Genomic DNA, 24,608 nt, shown 5'->3' on the forward strand with positions numbered 1-24,608 from the left:
TTGATTTTTGATCCCTTATGCTCTATTGATGACACTTTTTTGACTGCACAAAAAGGACCATGCTACCTAAAATGCAGGAAAGTTGCTAGAATCCATTTTAGTTACCTCCTCTTGCTCCCTCTGAACAGAAATTTCCAGATAAGCACTCTAATGAATTCTTATATGTTTTGTAGTGTGAACTGCCATCAATTAGGAGCTAGGCTGAGACCATCAAACTCATTTTAATTAGAACCTCTGACTGGATTCATGCCAAGATCCCAAAGGTAAAAAATTACTGTTCAGACATTTGCCATCTTTTCCAAGTCAAAATTTGAATTCTAGTCAGCTCTTCTTCCTCAGTTTAGCATTTGCTTTCTTGGTGTATGAACTTGTGTATGAGGTTAAATTTTAGTTTCCTTGGCAGGAAGTGGAGATGTTCTTACATAGACTGTGCTGAGAGCATCCTATTATTCCATCCCTGTCATACACCATTCCATTTATACTGGCAGGCAGAAAAGCAATTTTACCTCTAGCACTTTCATTCTATATATTTAATTTCTAATGAATTTCAGGGATGCTCCATTCCCAAGGCACATTACCTTCCATTATAACCACAATACACTATAATATTTAAAATAATAATAGAGAATAGTAACAATAGCTAATGTGCAATCATCAGGCACATTCTGTCTAGCATCAGTTCTTACAAAGTCTGACAATTGTATCCAGGTAATAGGAAGATCATGCCTCTGGATGTTTCAGCTTGGAAAGATAAAATATTATTATTATTATTATTATTATTATTATTATTATTATTATTATTATTATTATTTTAACCTTCACAATCTGTGATTTGAAATTCATGCTTAGAATTCAGTTAGCCATAACTAGCTATCTGAAAGAGAAATTTGTTTCCCGTGTGGCCAGGAAAATGCACAAATGAGCTTTTCCTCCTGACACTGGAAATATCTGTGCATTGAATGCATTTGTATGTGTAGAGAACTCCACACATAATGTTCTCCAGAATAGCCTTCATACTGAATAGATTTGAGAGCAGTGAACCTTACAAACAGAATGATAGCTGAGAGATAGTTTTGGAGTTCATACACAAAAAAAATCTATAGGGTCCTATGTAAATAGCTGGAGGCTGGAGGAATTAGACAGAGAAAAATTATGTCTGCTCAGGGAATAGACAGCTCAGACCAAGTTGTTGACCCATTAAGTCACCTATGACAGTACTGAGACAGAAGCCAGGGGACTTCAGTTCAATCCTCAATTAGGTCATCCAATCAAAACGTGTTTCGGAACATAACTAACCAGATGAGTTGCAGGATGTCTCAACTCCTGCCCTTTCTGTGTCCCACAACTGAATTTCAGTCAACTATGTCAGAAATAAAATAAAGATGAGACCACTGCTGCACCAACAGCTTGTGGTTGCACTAAAATATCACCTAGGTATAAATATATGGTGATATTTAAGTCGGGTTTCAAGCCTTTGTTGAGACTTAAGCTTATTTACAGCCCAGTAAGTATAAAGAGTTATTGAAACAGTGTTAGGCACATTATTCCTTTATCCATGGCTTAATTTTTTGGTTAGATTTTTTGGCCAGAATCCAATTTTGGAAGTATTTTAGAGAAGTGCTTCCAAAGTTAGATGCCATGACATGGGCAAGCCAAATCCCCAAAACCAAGAATTAATAAATCTCAATGACATTTCAAGGAGATTTGGGGGGTTTGGTGACACTAAAACATTTCAGGATAACTATCATTACACAGTTCAGAAACAATTTTAAAATCTTAAGTCAATTCTGTCTTGTGAAAAAGCTCGTATTTGGACAATTAATTTTTTGTAAACTACAAGTAATTTTTTGTACATTATAAATTCTAAATTCTACCTAACCTGGCAGGTCCAGGTTCTTCGAAAAGAAAATAATTTTGAAGGATCAAAATATTCAGTGCTAAAATGAAGAAGGGAGAGTTTTAAATTCATAATTCTTTTTTGAGGTTATGTTTAGAAGTAAACTAAAAAATTAGTCTTTTTGTTTCCTGAAGTGTTTCCAGTTATTGCCATCTTAATCTCTATGATTGAGTTCCTTTTCTAGAGAAGGATTTCTTTTAACCTTCATGTATGACACTTAACTTGAAGTATATTGTGATAGCTGCTTATGAAAATCATTTCCCCTGCAGTTTTTGTGATTTAAAATAATGCTTATTGTTTCATTTCCTTGTGGGTTTTTAATATTATGATCATAATTTTTGATCATTGAGGGAAAGCAAATAACAACTCAGATGGGCACTGAGTCATTGCAGATCCAAAAGTTAATAACTTCCTTCGCTAAACTAACTCCATATTCTTCCTGAATCAAATGTCCTGTGCCCAGCCTCTTTTTTTCACAGAATCACAGAATAATGAGGTTGGGAGAGACCTCTAAGATCATCAAGTCCAACCTATGCCTTAACACCTCAACTAGACTATAGCACCAAGTGCCACGTCCAGTCTTTTTTTAAACACATCCAGAGATGGTGATTCTACCACCTCCCTGGGAAGACAATTCCAGTACTTTATTATTCTTTCAGTGAAAATTTTTTTTCCTAATATCTAACCTATACCTTCCCTGACATAGCTTGAAACTGTGTCCTCTTGTTCAGTCAGTTGCTGCCCGGTGGAAGAGACCAAACCCCACCTGTCTACAGCCTCCCTTTCAACAGATGTGTAATCATAGCAGGTTTTGATTATAGTGAAACAGGTAAAGCTCTCATGGGACCAGCCCATGTCTGGTCATAAGGATATGGTGGAAATAAGACAGCAGACCAGCGGGACTGTGGTTCTCACTCAGGATTCGACATCCGTTATATGTCAAATATGCAGGGGGAGAACCACTCACTGGAAGCCTCATCATCCAACTCCTATCTATACTGATTGTTATCGACAAAATTTTACTGATTTTTCTAGACAAAATTTTAGAGCAGTGTCGAGCAAAAAACTTTCAGGCAAAGCAATTCTTCTCTGGAGAGCATATCCTCTTAGTGTTGCAGCCTTTATTTAGCAAAAGCATTTTTCTCCACTCCAGCTTGTGAATCTTTAACTGAGTCAAGGAAATAATGTGATGTTCAGCAGACTCCAGTCAACTAAGATTACATTCTTTGTACCATGAGAGTAAGGGGGGAAAAAAACACATTTGTTGAGACCAAAGGGCGCATAGAGGCAGCCCCAGAGTAATTCAAACATAAACAGGAAAGAAACTTGATAGAAAAGCCTGGCACTGGTCCATGTCAAGGCTAATTACTGCCACTTTGTTCATGCAAAGTTCTGAATTAATAAGGTAGAATAAAAAGGGAATAGAGAGTGTGCACTTCTCTTCAAGGGCACAGCTTCATCCTCACAATTCTTTACTTGCTCTTGAATTGAGAAGACATAAGAGCTGTTGCACAAAAAAGACACTGTCAAAAAATAGCAATTCTGATTTTGTTGACATTAGAATCCAACTTGTTAGGTAGTATTTAACAGTTATTGTGGCCTTATATTTCATTAGTCAGAAACAGGGGCGGGTTTGTTTTATAGTAGGTCAATTTATCTGTCTAGCATTATGCCACTAAGCAGTCAATTTGTTTTCTCCTACAAATATCAGTAATTTTAAAGTGCATTTTCTTTGTTTAGCATTCAAACATGCTGAATGCTGTAATTATTTCAGTAAAATGGCAGCTGTACAATTTAAATGGATAAGGTAATATATGTTCCATTTTTAAAATATAAACATAAGTATAAAACAATCTTCCTTTTCAGAAATTTTTGCATGGCCCAAAAATCCTGCTGCAAAGGATAGGTCCCTAGCCTTGGAAACAACCTTTCTGGAGGCAGTAGACTCCCCACCTGGGTGATGAATTCTAGGAGGGAAAAGAGAATTTTTTACCAGTGGAAGGTTTTTCCAGAAATGCAAGTCTGTCATTTCCATTTGATGTCTTAGAGAACATAGCCACTGGAGTGAAAAACAATGAAGCTGGTTGAGCAAATGGCCAAACTCTGAGATTTTCACAAAAAGGAGAAAAAATTCATAAACCAAAAAGCTTTCTCGTGAGTGTAGTCCAAAATAAGCTGTTTCTATTAAGGCTATTCCTGTAAGGCTATTCCAGAGATGTGTGCCTCTGTGTGCACACACAGACATTATCTCTGAAAAGAAAAAAACTGTCCTGAGAGCTGACAGACCATTGATAACCATTATCTGTTTATTTTTCCCTTGAACTTAAGGCCAAACAAGTAAGGGTTCATGTCTTCCACACACCCCTTTGATGTTTCATTGACTGCTTTTGTCAAAGTGAAATGTTTGAAAGCTGGGAACCAGAAAGATTCAATAACTTTGCATAACGTGTGTGATATCACTTTCTGCTATTTGTAGGTAAAAACATGCATTGTTTGCTAATGGCTTGAAACAGCCATAAGATGTTTATGTGTGCAGCCTCATACACCCGACATATCTGGTCAGTGCCAAGCATGCAGTATTCTCAGGGTTCAAAAATACATATTGCTTGGATTTGTTGCTCAAGTGACATCATTCAAGCCATTTTAGCACATTTTTTGTAGGCAATATGAATACCACATTTTAAATTTGCCCAGGCCTTGTTACCATTTTTATGTCAAGAGCTGGAAAGTACTTGAAATTAGATCTTTTAGTTTCAGTCCTGCTTACTCTTCTGCATGCATGGAAAATGTGGTTACTCTACAAACTGTACTTTTTAGTGTGTGCACAAGTTTGTGTTCTCAAGGCCAAGAGTATTTGATACTTCCAGGCAGATTAAGAGCCGTTCTAACAGCATAAATGCAGGACACAGTATGAAGGCAAAGACAAATCTACTGTTTTGCTGAAGGCCATTAAAAACTGTGATTTTTGGCAAACCTATCCATTACTGTGTTAAACTATAACAGAGATATGTTCAGAGGGGAAACAGTATCCCCTTTGTTGAGCAAGAAAAAAAAATCCTGATTCCAAACTGCCCTTATAAATTCTCACTGAACCCTTTCAAGTAGCTTGCCAAGACATTAGGCAGTTTTAGGAGAACACTGGGGTGCAGATTAATTCTTAATAAATTGATTGATATCCCTACAAGTCAGCAAGCAAGCTGTGTGCTCAAATGCCATTTGGGTCCTGTGTATCCAACAGCTTCTTGTATAAATTATGGTTTCATTCTTTAAAAGACCAGTGTGTCATCTGTATTAAAAGTCTTCAAGAGCTTACAGTTGTTTCACATTATAGCTTATTGTATTACAGTTCTGGTATATTCTTTCTATAAGTAATCTTCTGGGAGCCAGAGAAATAGGAGCCCTTCAGAGTGCAACGACAATGACTTTTCCATGTTTCCGCTCTGCACTGTGGTGGTGGGGGAGCAACTGGAAGAGACTAATGAAGCTTCCTAGGCACCCAGGTTTCTTCACATTTTATTCAATTTTCAGTAGGTTTTGATTTTCATTTTGAAAAGAGAGCTGGGGGAGACTGGTGACTCCTCACAGACAGTAAATATTCACCTCTCAGCCATCATTAACTCACAGGAACCTAAAACTCAGTTTCAGTTGGTCTGGTTGGGTCTGGGGGTGGTGATGTCTGAGCAGTACTCCCAAAGTGACTGAAAATTACCAAACAGATTAAAAAAATAAAAAACAAAAACAAAAAATCTCCAACCAATCAAACAAACAAACAAACAAAAACCCAAAACAAACCCAAAAAACAACCAACCAAAAAAAAACCAGGATGACAAAGAGCTTCAAGGGTAAAATTACTCTACAGGTAAAACTATATTATCATAGACAATTCCAGTGGAAAAGTGTGAATAACCTGTATGTAAATTTCAATAGCATTAATTTAATTCCTTTGAAAGTTGTCCATGTATGTGTTACAGATGTTTGATAAGGAACTCTTAGAAAAGTGATATTTCATTTCTTTCAGGCATGCTTTTCTTAGGAAAAAGGAGATTTTTTTTACAGTAACTACAACATGAGAAGTCACTAAATTTTGACTGGGCAAAATTTGGTTGGGTTTTATAATCAATGTTATCTTTTTCCATTTGTCAACCTATAATTTTTCACACACATGAAACAGATAAATGATCAAATGAAAGCCTAAACTGCATCTATGCACATACACAATTAAAAATATGGTTAATTTAAAGGAAAATATCCTGTAGGCACCATTAGAACCCTACCATACTATCATACATTAAAAATGAGAACAATTATCACACTTTGGGTGGGGTTTGACCATGGCTGGACACCAAGTGTCCACCAAAACTGTCCCCTTCTCAGCTGGAAAGGGGAGAGAAGATACAATGAAAGGTTTGTGGATGGAGGTGAGGACTGGGAGAGATCTGTCACAGGTAAAACAGACTTTACTTGGGGCAAAATCAATTTAATAGATCAGCAATCAAATCACAGTAAGATAACTAAATATTAAAACCTTTCACTCACACCTCCCTTCGTTCCAAGCTCAACTTCACTCCCAGTTTTGTGCATGTATCGTCTCTGCTGCTTCTTCCTCCTGTAGCTCTTGCTCCACCTACAAAAACTTTGCCATGAAAACTCAATAAACATTTTAATTTTTCTTAACCATGTCTTTATATCATACAATTTCTATTATTTAATTTTCTGTGAGTTAACTATTTCCATGGTTATTTTTCATCCTTTCGCATTACTTTTTGAAGACTCTGGATAATAGTGCAATTTCCAGTTTCCAAGGAAATGCCAGTTGTTTAGGTTAACAGGTTGAAAATGAAGCTCCTGAAAAGCATTTCTGGGATATTTGGGATGAGAAATTGCCAAGTGTTCTACATTGTTTAAGTGTATACAGTTGAGATGCACCCAGAATTGCTTCATTTGACCCTCTCTGCTGATTGTGCTTCTAGACCAAATCTCAAAGCTGATCCCTGTTTGTAATAAAGAAATAGCAGCAGTCCAGGGATGCCAGGGATAGCACTCACAAGCATGTGACTGAATTCACACCTGAGTTTTATTTTGCAGATTACCTGTCAATGCCATTATTCCAGGGTCTGGAATAATGGCGAGGGCAAAGCCAAGGCACTGCAGCTGAGTGTGTAGCAGCGAGTTTCTGAAACCTGAGACTGTATCTGGTGTCTTAATCCACTCTAGCACCTAAAACAAGCCCCTTATCTCTTTGGAAAGAAGAGAACTTCTGAAAAGCATGATAGTAGAGTATTGAAAATAACTGACATGAGTGGGCAAGGAAGAACTGTTACTGAACAATAAGATGTTAAGCATTTCCTTTATTAAAACAAGTCTTTCAGAATATCTTACAAGTAAGGTTTTGCAGAAAAGACATTAATGGTCTAACACTTCAATGGATATTTTGAATTATTTCTTATTAATCTATCCTGTTAGAACTACAAATTTTGCTCTCAAATATTCTTAAATTGTACTTTTTACTCTGTGAATACCTCTTATTATTGCAAGTGTAGGCTTCTTCTGTTTTCTTTAGTTTTTAACCTTTCTGCAGATGAAAATAAAATTATTTTGTAACATCCAGAAAATCATACCTCATCTCTTCACATCCAGGCTTCGTGCACACTACAAAAACTCTTTGCTGACATCTAATTCAAAACTCTGTGGGCTGTGGCTTCACACTGTTCTTTTCCAGCCTGTTAAAATGTATCCCTCCTGTTGAAATATAGCTTTCCTGTATAGAGAATCCAAATAGTTTATATATGAACAATTTTTTTTTCCATTTTCTTAATAGTACTTTATAATAAGGATGGGATACCATAGGGGCTATTTTATTGGCTTGTTAGAATGCAGCACATTGATCCCAACTGCTAAATCATTTTTATGGCACATTAACAGTATCATGACATCAGGAAACATATCTCTCAGCTTGAGGGACCTCTTTCCAAACCAAATGCATCCCACATGAACACTGAAAACAAATCATATCAGTCTATTCTACAGTGGATTAATAGAGGCCATTTTCAGTCTTAAAAATGCTTGCTCAAAAGAGTCATTGCTCAGACTTGGGATTGCATTTAAAGGTTTGGAAATAGCTAAGGTTTTATCTAAGCTTCGTGTTACTCCCTTAGCTTAAAAATGTTTGTTTTGTTTGGGTTTTTGTTGTGGGTTTGTTTTTGTTTTTGGTTTTTTTTTTCGTTTTGATTTTTTGAGGTTTTTTCTTTTCTTTTTTTTTTTTTTTTTTTTTGGTGGAATGCATCGTGTTATTTAATCATATATTGATGAAAACACATCAATTCTGGAACAAATTTTTACTACTTCTTGGTATCTAATATTACTGTGTAGAAGAGGAAGACGGAGAAAGCACTGGATGGTTTGGCCTCCCTGTATTTCAGAATATATGTGGCACTCTCTTAATCAGATCATTGGTATAGGTAAAAAGTATTGTACTAACTATGTTTTAGCTGCATCACAAATACTTTGTAACAAATATTTCTCAAGCAGGAAAGTGAGCATCTGATTGTAATGTTAGGTTTGCAGGATGCTTCATTTCATACTGGGAGAGGTTCTCTACTCAGCATTTACACACAGGTTTACCTCTCAAAGAACAAGCCTTGCTTTGTTTATCTCTCTTTTTGCTTTAGTCATATAATTTCTTCTACTGTTTGGTAATAATGACAGTTGCCCTCTATTTCAGAAATCAAAACAGTAACTACTGAAACAGCAAACATTTGCAGCCTTCATTATTGCCTACAGCCTTCCTTTGATATGCAGTCTCTGTCTCCAAATTAACAAATTAATATGAAAATGGCTGGGATGGGAAGATAGAAGAAAATAATGTGAATATAGTTTTAATATGTCCTCTTATGCTCTATTAAATCAGACCTGATATCACCTTTGTAAAAGCAAAATTAATCCTAAGAAATCAGGGAACCTAATCCAAATTTCTAAGAAAAACATCAGTTGTCTTCTCAGAAAGGACATGGTGCCTGAAAATACCCAAATTTATTTCCCATTCCAGCCAGAGCTTGTCATTAACAACTTATGGCCTCCTTTTATCTAATATAAATATGTGGGCAAGTTCTGTAGCTGTTATTAACTACCAAATTTTATATGAAGCAATTGCATTAAGTAAAGCATGAGAATCTTCCACTGTTTTTCTAGGGTGAAAAGGGTCTCCTTCACTCTTCAAATAACTTCATTGTTATCACCATGTATTGTAATTTCTCAGCTGTTTCCTATTTTGCAGGGAGAACCTGATACCTGTACAAAAGAAAGTGAAATTATTGTGTTTCCTGTTTGTTTTCCCAGGCTTCTGGTTCTCCATATTCCCTGACATTAGAAATGCAATGACCATCCCATTGAACAAGAGACTCAAAGAATGAACTTTTCAGTGATGATTATCACATGATAAAATAGGTGAAAATAGACTGATCAGTAGGTATTCATTCAGCTTCCTTCCTTCCTTCCTTCCTTCCTTCCTTCCTTCCTTCCTTCCTTCCTTCCTTCCTTCCTTCCTTCCTTCCTTCCTTCCTTCCTTCCTTCCTTCCTTCCTTCCTTCCTTCCTTCCTTCCTTCCTTCCTTCCTTCCTTCCTTCCTTCCTTCCTTCCTTCCTTCCTTCCTTCCTTCCTTCCTTCCTTCCTTCCTTCCTTCCTTCCTTCCTTCCTTCCTTCCTTCCTTCCTTCCTTCCTTCCTTCCTTCCTTCCTTCCTTCCTTCCTTCCTTCCTTCCTTCCTTCCTTCCTTCCTTCCTTCCTTCCTTCCTTCCTTCCTTCCTTCCTTCCTTCCTTCCTTCCTTCCTTCCTTCCTTCCTTCCTTCCTTCCTTCCTTCCTTCCTTCCTTCCTTCCTTCCTTCCTTCCTTCCTTCCTTCCTTCCTTCCTTCCTTCCTTCCTTCCTTCCTTCCTTCCTTCCTTCCTTCCTTCCTTCCTTCCTTCCTTCCTTCCTTCCTTCCTTCCTTCCTTCCTTCCTTCCTTCCTTCCTTCCTTCCTTCCTTCCTTCCTCCCCTCCCCTCCCCTCCCCTCCCCTCCCCTCCCCTCCCCTCCCCTCCCCTCCCCTCCCCTCCCCTCCCCTCCCCAAAAAACCAAAAACACATCAACAAAAAACCAATGGCATTATAGAAGTAACACTAGAAGAAATGAACACTATATATATGCCAATATATGAAGGCAAATATATATGAAATCTGTGTGACTCATTACCTTATTATCCTACACAGAGGTATATGGCAAAGCGTATTTTTGCTGAGAAAAACACTAAGTTTGTATATTTTGGCAATTGCCTCTTGGTACAGTTTTTAACAGGTTTTTGTAGTAACATCTGGTTTGGCTTTTTTAAAATCTTAATCACAGTCATAGAGCATTATTAATGAGTTTCTGTGAGTGCTTGTTGAGCATGGTTATAAAACATTGAAAAAATAAAATATACACTCCCTGCCTGTAGAAGTAAGGGGTGTACTTGTCTCATCCCATGGATGACCTCCCCTTCCCATGTGAATGCATTCACATCTTATATTTTTCCCTCTTCCTTTTAACAGATTCTAGATGCACAATGAATTCTGCGCTGTCAACCTTTTTAATTTACCCAGGACTGGGTTTTGGTCTTTGTAGCTAACTGTGGGAATGAAGTGATTGGCACTTAATCACTCTTGGAGATGTTGTCCCCAAAGAGACGTTCCTCTTGTACTGGCAGGAAATGGTTCACTTTATCTTCCACGTGCATCCTTCTTTTCAGTGACTGAGCATGCACAGCTCAGACACATGGTGAGGAAAGCAGTTTTATTTCTCATTTTCATGGGATAAGTACTCCATAGGTAGATCTGGTTGCTCATCTCCATAATCAGTCAGGAATGTATCTTGCAAGCGAACACAAATCTGATCCAGAACAAAGGAAGCTTTGGTAACATGGCATGCAAAATTTCAAGGGCCAAGCAAGGACTTTAAATAAGGGGTTAATTTTAAATTCTTGTTGTGCTCTGGAGCTCCTCAGAGGGCTTTCTGTTCTGTGTGTGTGTTTCTCTGGTGTTGACCACCCATCTGCTGGGAATATAACTGAGTATTTGAAAGTGTTTGATTTCCTGTCACCTGTAAGATATCGGTCAGGTAGTAATCAAATGTTGCTGTCTGATCCACCCTCCTGGTACAGGTTAACACTGTGAGCCCTCTGCCAAGTGCCACTTGGCCTTCTCCACAGTCCTCAGTCTCCTTTGGAATGTTTTTGCCAAGTACACCGTTGTGACCACAGACTGGACTCATGTCCTACAAGAAATCATAAGCTCAGAGTTTCTTTGCTTCTTTACCAGACCTATGACCAGAGAAATACTTGGCCTAGATGTTCTAATAGATGCTCCCTGCATACTTAGCTGCATTGTAGAGCAAAATTACCCTTCCAGAAAAAGAAGTATTTTAAGAGCCCAGCACTGCACTAATTGCAATGAACTTTATGGGCAGCAATGAGTGGGAAAATTTATTATCACCTGAATTTCAAGGCTGCTTTTTCTTTTTCTTTTTTTTTTTTTTTTTTTTTTTTTGGGGGGGAGGGAGGGGGGTGATGTGAGGGGAGTGAGTGGTTTTTTTTTTGTTCTATTTGGGTTTTTTGCTTTGTTTGCTTGGGTTTGGTTTTTTTTTTTTTTTTTAATGGTTTTAGAATTCAGCACAGAGCAACAGCATAACTCCCATCATCCAAGGCATTAAGTATGGAAAGAAGTAATTGATTGCTGGTTAGGTGTAGCTGTGACTTGTATTCCTATTACAATAATAACTTGCAAACTCTTACAGAAAGCAGCTATCTATTTGGCATACTCCTAAAAAGCATTTGTGTAAGTTTGGTGTGTTTGCCTCATACATAATGTATACTCCTTAATCACCTGCATAGCCGAAGGATGGCACTTTAAATTGATGACTGTGATATATTCATACGTAGAACAAATTAGTTTAAGGACAGATGAAGAATAGATGTGCACTCTAGCTAGCATGAACTGTTACAATTATAGAGATTATTACAACCACAGTCTAATACCTTCCAGACATCAGAAATCATTAAGTGCCAGAGTTACACAGATCTACAAGCTAGTTCTATCACAAAAATATTACTGCATTACAGCTGTTTCAATTGTGCTACTATATGTGAGATTAGAATATTCCTACTAAAAATATTTACTTTCACAGGTTCTAAATTTAACCTCAGGAAAAAATATCCCCAAGTGGAAAACAGAGGATTATAGGGTGGTAAATTTTGTCTTGGAGCATTTTGTTTCCAATACATAAGAGGAAGGTGTTGTTTTAAGTCAGTGAAAATCAAGGTGAAAGTGTTGACCTGAGCAAAGCCTGTGCCTCAGATAAGTGTGGGACTGAAAGGAGCTCATTTCCTTGAGGATAACTTAGAAAGTAATGAACTTAGTCATATCTGTTAGTAGAATCTATAAAATATTACAAAATCTAAACTCACTCCAGGCTGCACTTAGGTTTAAAAGTGAGCAGTACATCCTAATACCTGCAGGTTTGTGTGTGTCTTCTACGTTGAATATGAATAACTTTCATGACTTGAACTACTCCCAAAATTTAAACTGAAAAAGTAACTGGAAAGCAAAATTTATTAGAGATGACATTTTTCCTGATGCAAAAACTATGAAAGAATGACATGCCTACTTGTCAGATTCTTCTCTACTCTTACAGAAGAGAACATTTGCCGTTTCATTGGTGCTTAAATTCTTTACTCACAAGGATTTTTCTTTTTATCTCCACGAGGTAAAAAAGGCATGTGCACATGATAGGTAACCCAGAAAGTCATGGCAATAGTAAGGAAAAATGTTTGTACCAAAAAAAAAAAGTCAATGAAACTTAACGGTTAATGGTATCATTTGTTTGTTTTGTGTTTTGTTGGTAATGCCATAAATCCAGTGGTTTTGTCTTTGTAAATTACTATTTTTATATATGCAATTTCCTACATAACCCCAGACATGTATATGTATATGTATATATATATGTATATGTATATGTATATGTATATGTATATGTATATGTATATGTATATGTATATGTATATCCTTTCCCCAAGTCATACTTACTCTTTTACTGACAAGAGGAAACATTTTTAAACTAAACGAGAAGAGATATTAGGAAGAAATTATTTACTGTGAGGGTGGTTACACACTGGAAAGATGCCCAAAGAAGCTGTGGATTCCCCATTTCTGGGAGTGTTCAAGGCCAGGCTGGATGGTGCAGCCTGGTCTAGGATGGTGTGGATAATCTTTAAGGTCCTTTTCAACCCAGGCATTCTATGATTCCCCTTAGGACAGGGATTGCATGGTGGATCTGTGGAGAGCAGCAGAACAGAATATTCTTTTTTTTGGTATTCATGTGTTTTGCTTGTTGCTGTGTCTGTTGTTGTTGTCTGCACTGGCTTGGATCTATCTGGAGAAGTGAACCTAAAGGAGAGAATGCCAACACTGTCCACCTACTGCCTTCACCAGGGCTGGATGGCTGCACAAATTATACAAAATCCCACAATTTCTTCCTACTACTACATCTCTCTATTCTTAACGTTAAATAGTGACAGGCACAGAAATGCTCATGCAGGCAAGCAAGGAACAGAAAGGCAGTTCAGAAAGTGAAACAGCTCCTATCATCCTGCCCTGGTAAAACATGAATCATCATCAGGCTCCCATAAAATATGGAAAATCACCCCTCTCCACCCCTCACCAATCACTACCACATGTTCTTTTATTAAGACATGAGAACTGCCATTCTTTTCAAGAGAAAGAGGTAGGTTAATGTGGGTTTTTTTTCAGCAAGCCAGCCCTTGGTATATTTATGCACATCACCAAAATGCTATGAATGTTCACTGTGGAAGTCTCTTGGTTATAATGAGATTTATATCAGATGTTTTTTTGGTCAACTGCTGCATCTGTGCTAGATTAGGCAACATATGGAATGAAAAAAGTGAAACTAGAAGCTAGGAGGACAGCATTTTGAGGTTGGACTGACAAGAAACAGGTATTTTCTGGATATTTGAGTCTAAATTCTAAGTTTTCAAAAAGAAATTTCCCTAAGTAGTCAACACCTAACTGCTGTGTGACTGCAATGGATATCGGCCTTGAAATTTGTCTAGAAATCTGAAAACAACAAAAAATGTGCTCATGCTGAAACTGATGCAATTCAAATTCAGATGGTGAGGGAAACAAAAAACCAGCAGAGAGCAGAAATCATTATTTTTCTACTCCTATCATCTTTAGGCAAATCTTGCACACATTCTGCTTATAACAGGGCACACTATTACTTAAACCCTCACAAAGAAAGCCACACTATTCAGGAATTAGTAGATGGAAGACCAGAAGCTCTGTAACTTAGACAAGCTGATGAATGAATTGATGGGAATTTAGAGGAAGGTAGGTTGGTTTGTTTTGTTTGGTTGGTTTGGTTTGTTCGGTTTGGTTTGGGTTTGCTTTTTTTTTTTTTTTTTTTTTTTTTGTAAAATAGGATTGCCACTGTAAAGAAAACATTTACAGTGTGAAACCATGAGTGATTGTTAATATCCTTAAGACTTATTTTAAACTTTTCTATATAACTCTACAGTTCACTTTTGTAATTGTAGGTATTTTGTATAATATGTTTTTGTTTACATGTAAATTGATTAAATAATCCCCAAAAATATGAAAATTTTGGGTAGAAGAGCAAATGGAAATTTGCATCAAAAAGACCCATGATAAGATTTCAACTATTACAATACACAGTATTTAATTTTCAAATGCTAACTGAGGTCTGCACCCATCCCACATTTAAAATGTTTCTGGCTTTTCCTGGTTGTTATTTGCATCCACCACACATTTTCAAGTTTGTTGTAGGGCTGTATTCTGGTAATTTAAGGGAAAGAATCTGAAGGTGTGCAATGGTTAAATCCCCAAGAAAAATGTCTCTTCCAGGTGCAAAGTAGATTCCACAGCAGTGGCCATGGCCAGTCACCTAATCTTCCTTGGTCCCCGCTAGAGAAGACTTATTTCTGAGCAGGTGCTGTTCATCCATGCAGGCCCTTGAGGTGGACTCCCAGGTGTGAGTTGGTGGCCAGAAGAGGTCATGTCGATGACATCCTTTTAGTGTAGGGCTGTAGTAGAGGTCATGTCTTCCTGCCTCCTATTACTGCACCTTACAGGTAGAAGAAGTGGTGATTTGGTTTTGGCGTAATAGCTGGTGACTGATGTAAATGTATCCCAATTACCTATGGACTGGTGTACAAAAAGGACAGAGAATAGCAGATTCTTCTATAGATGAAGTTGGTTTTAGTTCACTGACAGAACTACAGATTTGTCAGAAAGTTTTCTCTTGTTTTGGTTTTTTTTTTTTTTTTAATGTATCTATACAAAGACCAGAAGAGCAAAGTAATGATAAATTTTTCCACTTCTACTCTACACTAAACAGCAAATCCTGCATCCAAACTATTCTCAACAGAGGCAGAAATTTATATGTAAATTGTAATCATGGCTATAGGCTGCTTTTATTTTTTTTTTCCACATATTCTCTCAATAACTTATTAATGCTATTTTCTGCTATTTAGTCACCAGGAAGTCAGTGAGGTCTGTATTGCAAAGTTTCACTTTGCTGCCACAGGGTCCAAATGCAGGGGATTCCACTGCACAATGTTGTAACCTCCTTATCTCGAGTTGACCTTGCACACCACTTGTCTCTGTATGTGGCAGAAGCTTTATCAGCCCCTTCAGCAAGCAGCACCACTCTCTGGTTGGAAAACATCTGTGTTTACACTTAGAAATGTCAATCATCTTGTCCTTTTAATTCTCACTATTACTTACTGCCGTGTCTGTCAGAAAGCAGCAAGCTTCCTGGCTTTACCAAAAACCCATATATTCTGAAAAAAAGGAGCAAGGAGCATTCTATAAAAGTGCAGCATGTAGGCTTAGGGTTTTTTTAAAAAACCATGCTAGTGTGTAAAAGGACTTTGCCAATCTGTTGATATTCTTTTGTTGTTTGAGTCCCTTGTCACTTCATAAAACCTTAGGAAGTATACAGTAATAAACTATGCTGGCAGTTTTGAGATATTTGTCCTCAACTTCTATGTGGGGTTGGGACACACTTATGCAGTTAAAGTGTACACTTTTACAAAATTAAGTTTATTCATACCATTGCAGTGCCCAGCAGCACATCTGCATTCCCACTGCATGCCAAAATATCCAGTAAGCTGAGTCCACTGGCTTAATCCCTGGGCCATCCACAATTCCAGTGTTATGTGTAGTTTTCAATCTGTGTTTAAGTTGCACACAAATCATGGTCAAATAATTCACTCAAGACCAAACACTGCAGGATCTGGTTTCACTGTCAGGAAAAGGCATTATGGAAAACTTAAGGAAACCATAGAATCCTTGTGCACAGGGTGTGCTGCTCACTGACATTAGCATAAAGCAGCCTTAGCAAGTGAAAGACTCTGACTGTGCAGCTTCAGAAAACCACTTATTTTTCTCCTTCAGTCATTTGTAAGCTCTCAAAGAAAGCAGAAAGTCTGTGCTCACATGCCTACCTAATCCAATATTTCTTATTCCTCTGGGTCAAGGTTACCCAGTTCTGTCAGATGGAATATAAATTTTCTGTGAAACATTGGCATTTGGGGGCTAGAAGGTCAAATATAGGATTGCTCCTTTGTTGTGGTCAGTTTGTTCTGTGTAAAGTATGTAATGTGACATCTTAAAGAACTCACTGGAACTTACATTTAGCTCATTTCCAAGTCCTAGCTGCAAAGTGTACCCTCAATTTCCAGGTAGTAAGAATTTCTATACCATATCTTTTGTGCCATACATCATAGACCTCATACATACTAAAGTGTTCTCTGTCAGTGATCACAAGGTTTTGTTTCTCTGCTGAGTTCTTCAGCAAATGCAACCCAGTATTCCTAAACCAGGACACTCACTATTTTAATTTGTGTGGTGGCAATTTTTTGCTAATTTTACAGGCCATTACTAGTTGACTAAAATGGGTGCAATTTGCCTCTGCCAGCTGATGTTTAATAATAACTGTCAATCCTGCCTAGACCGTGCATCAGTAATTTCTGAAAGTACATAACACACAACACATATGTGGATTGACTGCCTTACACTCTTCTGACAAGCCATTTAATTAATGGATAAAAATCAAAGAATGAGTGGGTGGACCTTGAAAGGAAGCTAATTTGGGTGTTTATTGGGCATTCGATACTATGTTGGCCTCTATTAATTGCAAAAGTTTTGTGCTGCACGCAGCTTGCTCCAAAGGTAAGGCTGGGAAATGTGTTCACTTCACCCTTTGCACCAGTTCTTCAGCGCCAAGGACCCGAAGCAGCGTGCACTGGATGTCAAACCACAGAAAAAGTGAGATGTGGTGGGGCTTTCCTGACCGTGAAACTGAGGGCAGCTGCTTTATTTGCAAACTGGTTTAATCTCCTTGCAAGCAAACTTTAAACAAGGAACTGCTGAGATTTATGGTTCCTTACAGGCCCCTAAGTGCTGCGTGTAGTGGAAAAGTTGGAGTGAAAACATGTCGTTTACTTCCCCTGGAGAAGAAGTATTTCATGGAGGCAGGTCAGAGAGCCACGTCTGGATCATTGCTGACTTAATATGTGACCTGGACAAGTTATATAAACCCACTGTTTCTGCTTTCTCAAGTGTAAAATAGGTAAAATATTTCAGTGTGCCTTAATTGGTTGACCGTTTCCTATATACTGGATAAAAGGAGATTACTGCGTGTTTAAGCATCGCATTTCCCTTTTGTATTTTGTTTTAACCACAGCATGACAAGATTTTCTCATTCTTTCTCTTACACTTAGCTAGTTCGTGTGCCTGACAATTCTTTTTTCTCCCATTTTTCTCCTCTGGTTTTCCTCACTCTGTGCCTTTGTTCTCCTTCTTCGTTATTTTATTCTGCTTCTTTGTCTTTCTTCCTGCTCTGTTCCACCATAATCATGACATGAATAATTTCTATTCAGGAGTCTCACTGAGTGTTTGATACACTGAGGCACGTTTTTGCTGCTTGCTGCAGACACAGTCTGTGGAGCATCAGTCCCTGTAGGCTGCCTGGGTACATGGTTCTTATTCTCAAGTACTTTTTCCTCCTGCATGAAAATGTTTACGGGTCTGCTGGAGTAAAACACACCCTGAGGAGCTCAGTTTTGCCATGATTCTGGTCTGGAGTCTCCCAAGGAATGTTCCTTTATGAAGGAAAAGCTATTGCTGAGTCATAGCCAGTGACTTGAAGGGGCCTGAGAAGCAAATCTGTGACCCAACTATTGATTGGACTGTCACTTTGTCATGTATGGTAAATATCCAGAGGCACCATAAGGAAAAGAGGAAGAAAAGGAGTTGCCAGACCAGAAAAGCAAGGAATAGACTTGCAAAGCTGAATTTTCTTAGATCATCCCTGTGCTGAGGGACAAAACTTTATAGCAATAAAATAGCTATAGCATGCATAGCATATGCATAGCTATATAGCTATAGCAATCTGCATGCTTTTATCATAAATATAAAAATTAGTTTAATGTAGTAAAAATTTGTTGCATGACAGTGAAGGTATTTCCTCAGTGTGGACAATGTGAAATAATACATAGCCAGCACATCTGGCTGTAGCACCACACTGGTATATTTGCTATTCCATGATATAGCAAATATCAAATATTTCAAGAGGAAAATGAAGGCAGTTTTGAAAAAGGTCATTATTGTCTTTTTTAGCTGCCTAGTCTCTCATTTTATTCCTTGCTTTGTTAGCTGGTAAATCACTCATTTCTCCTCAGACAGAGCTAGAACTGACTGCTTTCCTTGGACATCACAAAACCAGATAAGATTAGGATATTGGCTTACAGCAGGTCATCACCACCACTGCCCTCCACAAACCCAAGAGTTTTAGTGCACTGTCCTGGTTGTGCATTGTTTTCTTGAGGTATTTTTTGTTGTTTGTTTTGGGGTTTTTTTTCCCTTTGGAGGTCTAGAAAACTATCATTGAGGCATCTATTCAGGGTGGCCTGATTGGAAACTTAAGGATGTCAAAAGGAATATTAAAGGTAATTTTCCACTGAATGAAAATGGAAAATGGCAGTAGGTTTCTTTTGCATTGCATTTACCACAGACCACAATACCTAAAATAAGTGTCCATTGCATGCTGACATATTCTAGCTCTCACAACTGGCAGGTTGTTACTCACTTTAATTTCTTCAGATTTATCTGTTGAATTCTGAACTCTGAGTTTTAGTCTCTGGCTAGTTACCCATATGGGAGTTGTTTCACCCCTGCCCTCTCAGCAGGATCAGGTGCAGAAGGTAAGAGCTGGTCATTGGGTGCAGGTGTAAAGGCAGCACAAGGTACCTTCACTAACAGCTGTCAGGGCAGAGGGATCAGAGAGATTGACCTAGAGGAGCAAGGCAAGTAGGTTTGAATATATATATATATAAGAGGTTTGCCTTTGTTCTATCAGGGACTTCTTGAACAGAAATGTTTTGTGGTGTAGTTTTAAATGGTTTTAAAATGCTAGAATGTTCTGGCCTGATACAGGTAAACAAGAATATTCTTGGGTATTCTTTGTCTTTTTTATCATGAAAAAAATCAAACTAATCTTCTTGGCTTATAGTTCCAGTGGATTCTTTACATTTCTCTAGCTTTTCCATAGAGAAAATGAAAAACACATTTATAAGTGACCTTTAGTTTTTGCCATCTAGCAAAGTGTTCTTTGCACCGGCACAATAATACCATTATCTTGACCTTTGTCTCCCTCATACAGTTTCTCTTTGTGCCTGTCACTAGCCCTGGCTCAGCTAGTAAGAAGGAGGAAAGAAAGATACAAAGGAAAAAACTACAATCTTATTCAAATTGTTAGGCCATGTAAGCTTCTGTTTGTTCCAGCTATGCTTGATTTTGTTATGTTTATTTTTACCTTTTCAGCTGGAGTTTTCTATTTCCTTCCCATATCTTTTTATTCCTCACTCAAAGTCTATTTAACCAGGTATATATGTGCGGAGAAATAAAGTTTAGGAGAACTTCAATGTGAGATTTTTCTGGTCTGATTCATAGTTGTGGTTTGCCTTGATGTAAAACCTTCCCCAATACCATGCTGTTGCACTTCCATGTGCAAAACAGTTGTATTTCTTTGAAGTTAAAATAAAAGTGCTTCACTGTTTTCTCTGACTTCAACATAATCAAGCAGCAAGCATCTATGTCTAAATCCTACGTTTAACTTTCAGTCTGACCTTGGATTAATCCCTTTAGCTCACCATGCCTCTGTTTCTTTTCCTGCCCCAGATCAGCATGCAGGCAGTGCAGAGAGAGTTGGGGAGCTCAGTCTTAATTCTTTAATACAGCTGGAAAAAATCCCTCAAGACATAAACTAACAGATTTCAAGCCATGCTTGTTGGCTACTTTCCAGTCTGAGTGAAGTGCAGAGCTACAGGACGACTAATATGGCTTGAAAATATCACTTGAAAGCCTTTATCTCAAAAGTGTTTTGACTGATGCATAACTTGCGGAAAGACATTCAGTTTCCATCTGAAAACATCAAGAGATTTACAGTGCGCCAGTTCAATCTGTAATTTTGTCCTTTGTTCTGTGATTTATTTCCAAGCACATTGCATGCTGTTATAACACATAAATTTAATAAGAAATGTAATCTACTCTGTTTCCTTCCTTTCCTGATTTGTAGGAAAGAACTATGGAGGATATACATTTAAGAACAAGTGGCAGGGCTTCACTCTCTGTTTCAGTGACAAGGACTCCTGAAACAGGGTTGATGTGCACGCAGATAGATGGTTTCCTGTTGTTTGTTTTTAGTCTAATCAAGCTGATTGGGATGAATGGTAATGATGATGTCTTTAGCACATACCAGAAATTTTCTTTGCTTGTGAGCTGGAAAACATTTGCAGTTTGCAGCAGCAATAGCAGTTGACTGAAGATGGGATATTTGATCATTACCCTCCTAATGGGAGTCACTGTTTTCCCACATATGCGTCTGCTTATGAGCTTAGAAATTAAGAGCATGTTTCATCCATTGATCTGAAAAAGCTCTTTGTGAAAAGGGTTCCTATTGAGCAAATGATGAAATGGATGAGCAGACAGAGGGAAACTAGCTCAAGGTGATGGGCAGAGGGCTGGCAGAGGACTTGGGTCTTTCTGTGGTTTGAGCCCCAGGGACTGTATGACTCCCCTGAGTTGATTTACCCCTGCCAGACTCAGCAGAAATGCAGAATTATGGTTATCCTAAGCATAGTTCCCCAAATAATCCATGGCCAGACTTGCATGGAAACTATTTCTGTTCTGATTCTTGAGGTTTGATAGCTCAAAACCTATAGTTAATTGTATCTGCTGATACGGTCTACTTTGGTCTTTAGTACCAAAACACAAAATACAAAACATTCATTAATTATAATAACCCTTGTGTGATCAAGTCTTTCATAGGGATGCATTTTATAGATGGTCTTTGTGGCAAAGGCAAAGCACTGTGATTTTGGATGTAGACAGGGTGCTGGGTGTCCCCAAAGGTAACTGAGGATGCATTCCACATGAAAATAAAAGTGCTAATTATATAGTATATAATATTTTATCCAAGACTTGTGCATAATTTCTTAATTTCCTACCACCTTTGTGTTATCTTCCCATTCATTGGCCTAATTGATACACTACCTATCCTCTTTTGTGCCAAATACATTTGTTTTCTTCCTTCTAGGTCACAGTTTTACAATTATCACCATAGCAACATTCCAGCTATAATAAGTAGATACATCTTCTGAATGGCTGGTGATACAACATTAACTGTTAGAACATAACATTTTTCATGTTGGAAACATCTGGAGTTCACAACCAGCAAAGATCTGTAAAAATGTCTGTAGCTCTTTAATAATCACCCAAGGCTGCACTTGCAAGCTTTATTAGGATGCATTACAAACACTCTTTAGTCTCCAGGCGGGGAATGTGATAAAAATAAGCTTTAGTCCAGCACCAAAAGAAGAATAAGAAGAAAAAAAAAAAAGAGTTCAGTTTAAGTCATGTGACTTAAAAAAAAAAAAAAAAAAGTGAATTTGAATTGGCCTTCATGTCAAGCCCTTTATATCTGAGTTGGGCCAGACTCCTTTCCTCTGCTGTTCCCAGCCCATTACCTACAGCACTAATATTGCTATTTACTGGCTGATTATATCCTCTGGCAAGATTCGGACTGTGTCTACTTCCCTGCAGCAAACTAATCAGTTTTCAAAATTAGTTATTGATCTCAGGCTCATTGTGGAGGACAAATTTAGTGGCTGGTTCATTGAGTATCAGCAGTGTCACTCTTTGTGTGAGCTGCATAGACATGAAAACAAACAACATATTCAGGCCCACGTACATATATAATCATCTAATATAAGGAGGTACAAGACAAGTACAAATGCACTGGCAAATGAAATAGCTTTTTTTTTTTTTGTGAGAAAGGTGATGTAAAGAAATTCAAGACTATTTCTCTCTTAAAGTACATGTCTATTTCTTACTATCTACTGTGGAGAGTTTATCTGAGAGGGCATACTTATCAGCACTATTACTGGAAAATATTACTGTTAATCTGAAGTAATTTGGGGTGCTGAATTTGTTTAGGGTTTTAAACTTGTTTCAATTGTTTGAAGTCAGTAAGATTTTCAAATAATAAGTACTTGAACTTTGGATTTACATTTTAGTGACTAACTGTGCTGCCATTATCCATTGCACAGCTCTGTTGAGCTACATAGAATCTTTTCAGTGATTATTATATTGCCATCACTTTGGTTATAATGAGAATTTACCAGATGCAAGAAATTTTAAGTGGAAAAGCTTCCCTCTAAAACACTGAAACAAAGATATAATCAGCAACACAGCATTTTCCTGGGGGTGGAAGGCCCATACCCAAGCTGTTTCTCTACTTGAATGGAAGTACATCAACACTAGGTTTCATGGTTCTAAATTTCATAGACCTATAAAAATTTCGAAACCTAATTCTTTTTCTGAGAAAAGAGATTCCCATATAGGTCCAGATGCAAGAATGCATTTTCTAGTCCCATTAGGAAAACTTCTGGTTCATGCAAGCCTATTGAAAATGTCCAAAATATTTTTAATAATAGTCTACTCCCATCCAACTGCAACAATTTCGTTATTTATGATACAAATAAAAAATGCTAAAAATGTTTTTTCTCTTTCTTAAACATTATTATTCTTAGGCTTTTTACTGGAAAAAACCTCAATCTTTTACACATTTCACTGTTGAAACAGTATTCAGAGAATCTTCCAAGTGTGTGTGTATAAACATATATTTCCAAATTAATTTAATATGTTCAGTAAGTCTTTTATTTTGATCTCCTTGAATTTTATTTCAAGGTTAGCATTTTAAAAGTGTCCAAAAGATGAGAATGTCAAAAACATTATTTGCATGGATTTTTCATTAAAAACTATAATTTTCCAAAATTCACTCAAAACTTGGCCCAAATTTCCCAAAAGGTTTATGGATCTGGGCTCTATTTCTGATTTATGAAAAAACCACACACCAGGTCCTTGGCTTTGCCTGAGTTTTGAGACTTTCGTGGTGTGGTTTATTTTTGATGTACAGAAAAGCTGGAACCTTAATAAATAGTTGGTGGTCTGTGATTACATTCCTTGTTTGAATGATACACATGCACACAAACAAACTTCCAAAACAAAACTTTTTGATTCATATTGAGGTAAATTAGAAATTACTGAGAGTTTTATTACAAGGTTCATTTTAAGTTGAAAGTTTGACCCTACATTCCTGTGTGTTTAAAATTTCCATAAAGCTCAATAAGAGCTGGAATAGGCAAAGAGAACAAATTGAATATAATGGGAATAATTGAATATAATGGGAATCGAATCTTAGAGAAGAAACAAGGAGACAGTGGAGTCACCTGTGTATTTCACCACTATTTTCTGTTACACTGTGATGAATTTGAAACATGCTGCTGGTTTTCCACAGTTCTTGAATGAATCTCACAGTGTTAGAACATGCTTCACACTTTTATCTCTCAATTTATTAAGAGGTAGTATAAGAATCATAGATTTCACTACAAAATCTGAGCTAAAGCCTTCTGTGGTTAGCACGTACTTTGAACCAAACACTCCTTAGTCACCTTCATTCCTGAACTGATGTACCTGAAACTATTCATATTTAAAATCCAGTTGCACCTGCAAATCCAAAAAGTATTTTAAGAGATATGAATAAATTAAATGTGTATTCAATTTAATTTGAAGATGGGCAGCCAGGTCTAAAACCCCCAACATTTACTTGTTTCAGTGAAGCAATCGCTGAACAAAGAACTTGTATACAATTGATCTATAAATACAAGTAAATCAATAAAATATTTTAGACCTCCATTTCTAGCCTATCTAGGTCATTTAAATGCTCTGTCCTCAAGAGAATTAATGAAATTAAAAACTATATTACTTTTTTATTTGAGCATGCTCTGTTTGCCTGCAATTTCTCTGCTTTCGAGTGAATGGTTCCACTAGAGTTAGCACAGCCATACTTTGCCCTAGATTTTTATTCAACTAAAACTAAACTGAAAACCAATATGCTTAAAAATGTTTTGGTGCACACAAAGATTGTATTAAGCAACTCAAAAACCCCCCATATTAAAATGCAAATGTGAGGGTTTATACTCAAGACAATTTTTTTAAAGAAACAAGCTCTCCTATGAAATTCAAGCTATATTTTAATGAGGTTTAATTA

Source organism: Vidua chalybeata, chromosome 2 (assembly GCF_026979565.1).
Source record: "Vidua chalybeata isolate OUT-0048 chromosome 2, bVidCha1 merged haplotype, whole genome shotgun sequence".
Taxonomy (NCBI): Eukaryota; Metazoa; Chordata; class Aves; order Passeriformes; family Viduidae; genus Vidua; species Vidua chalybeata.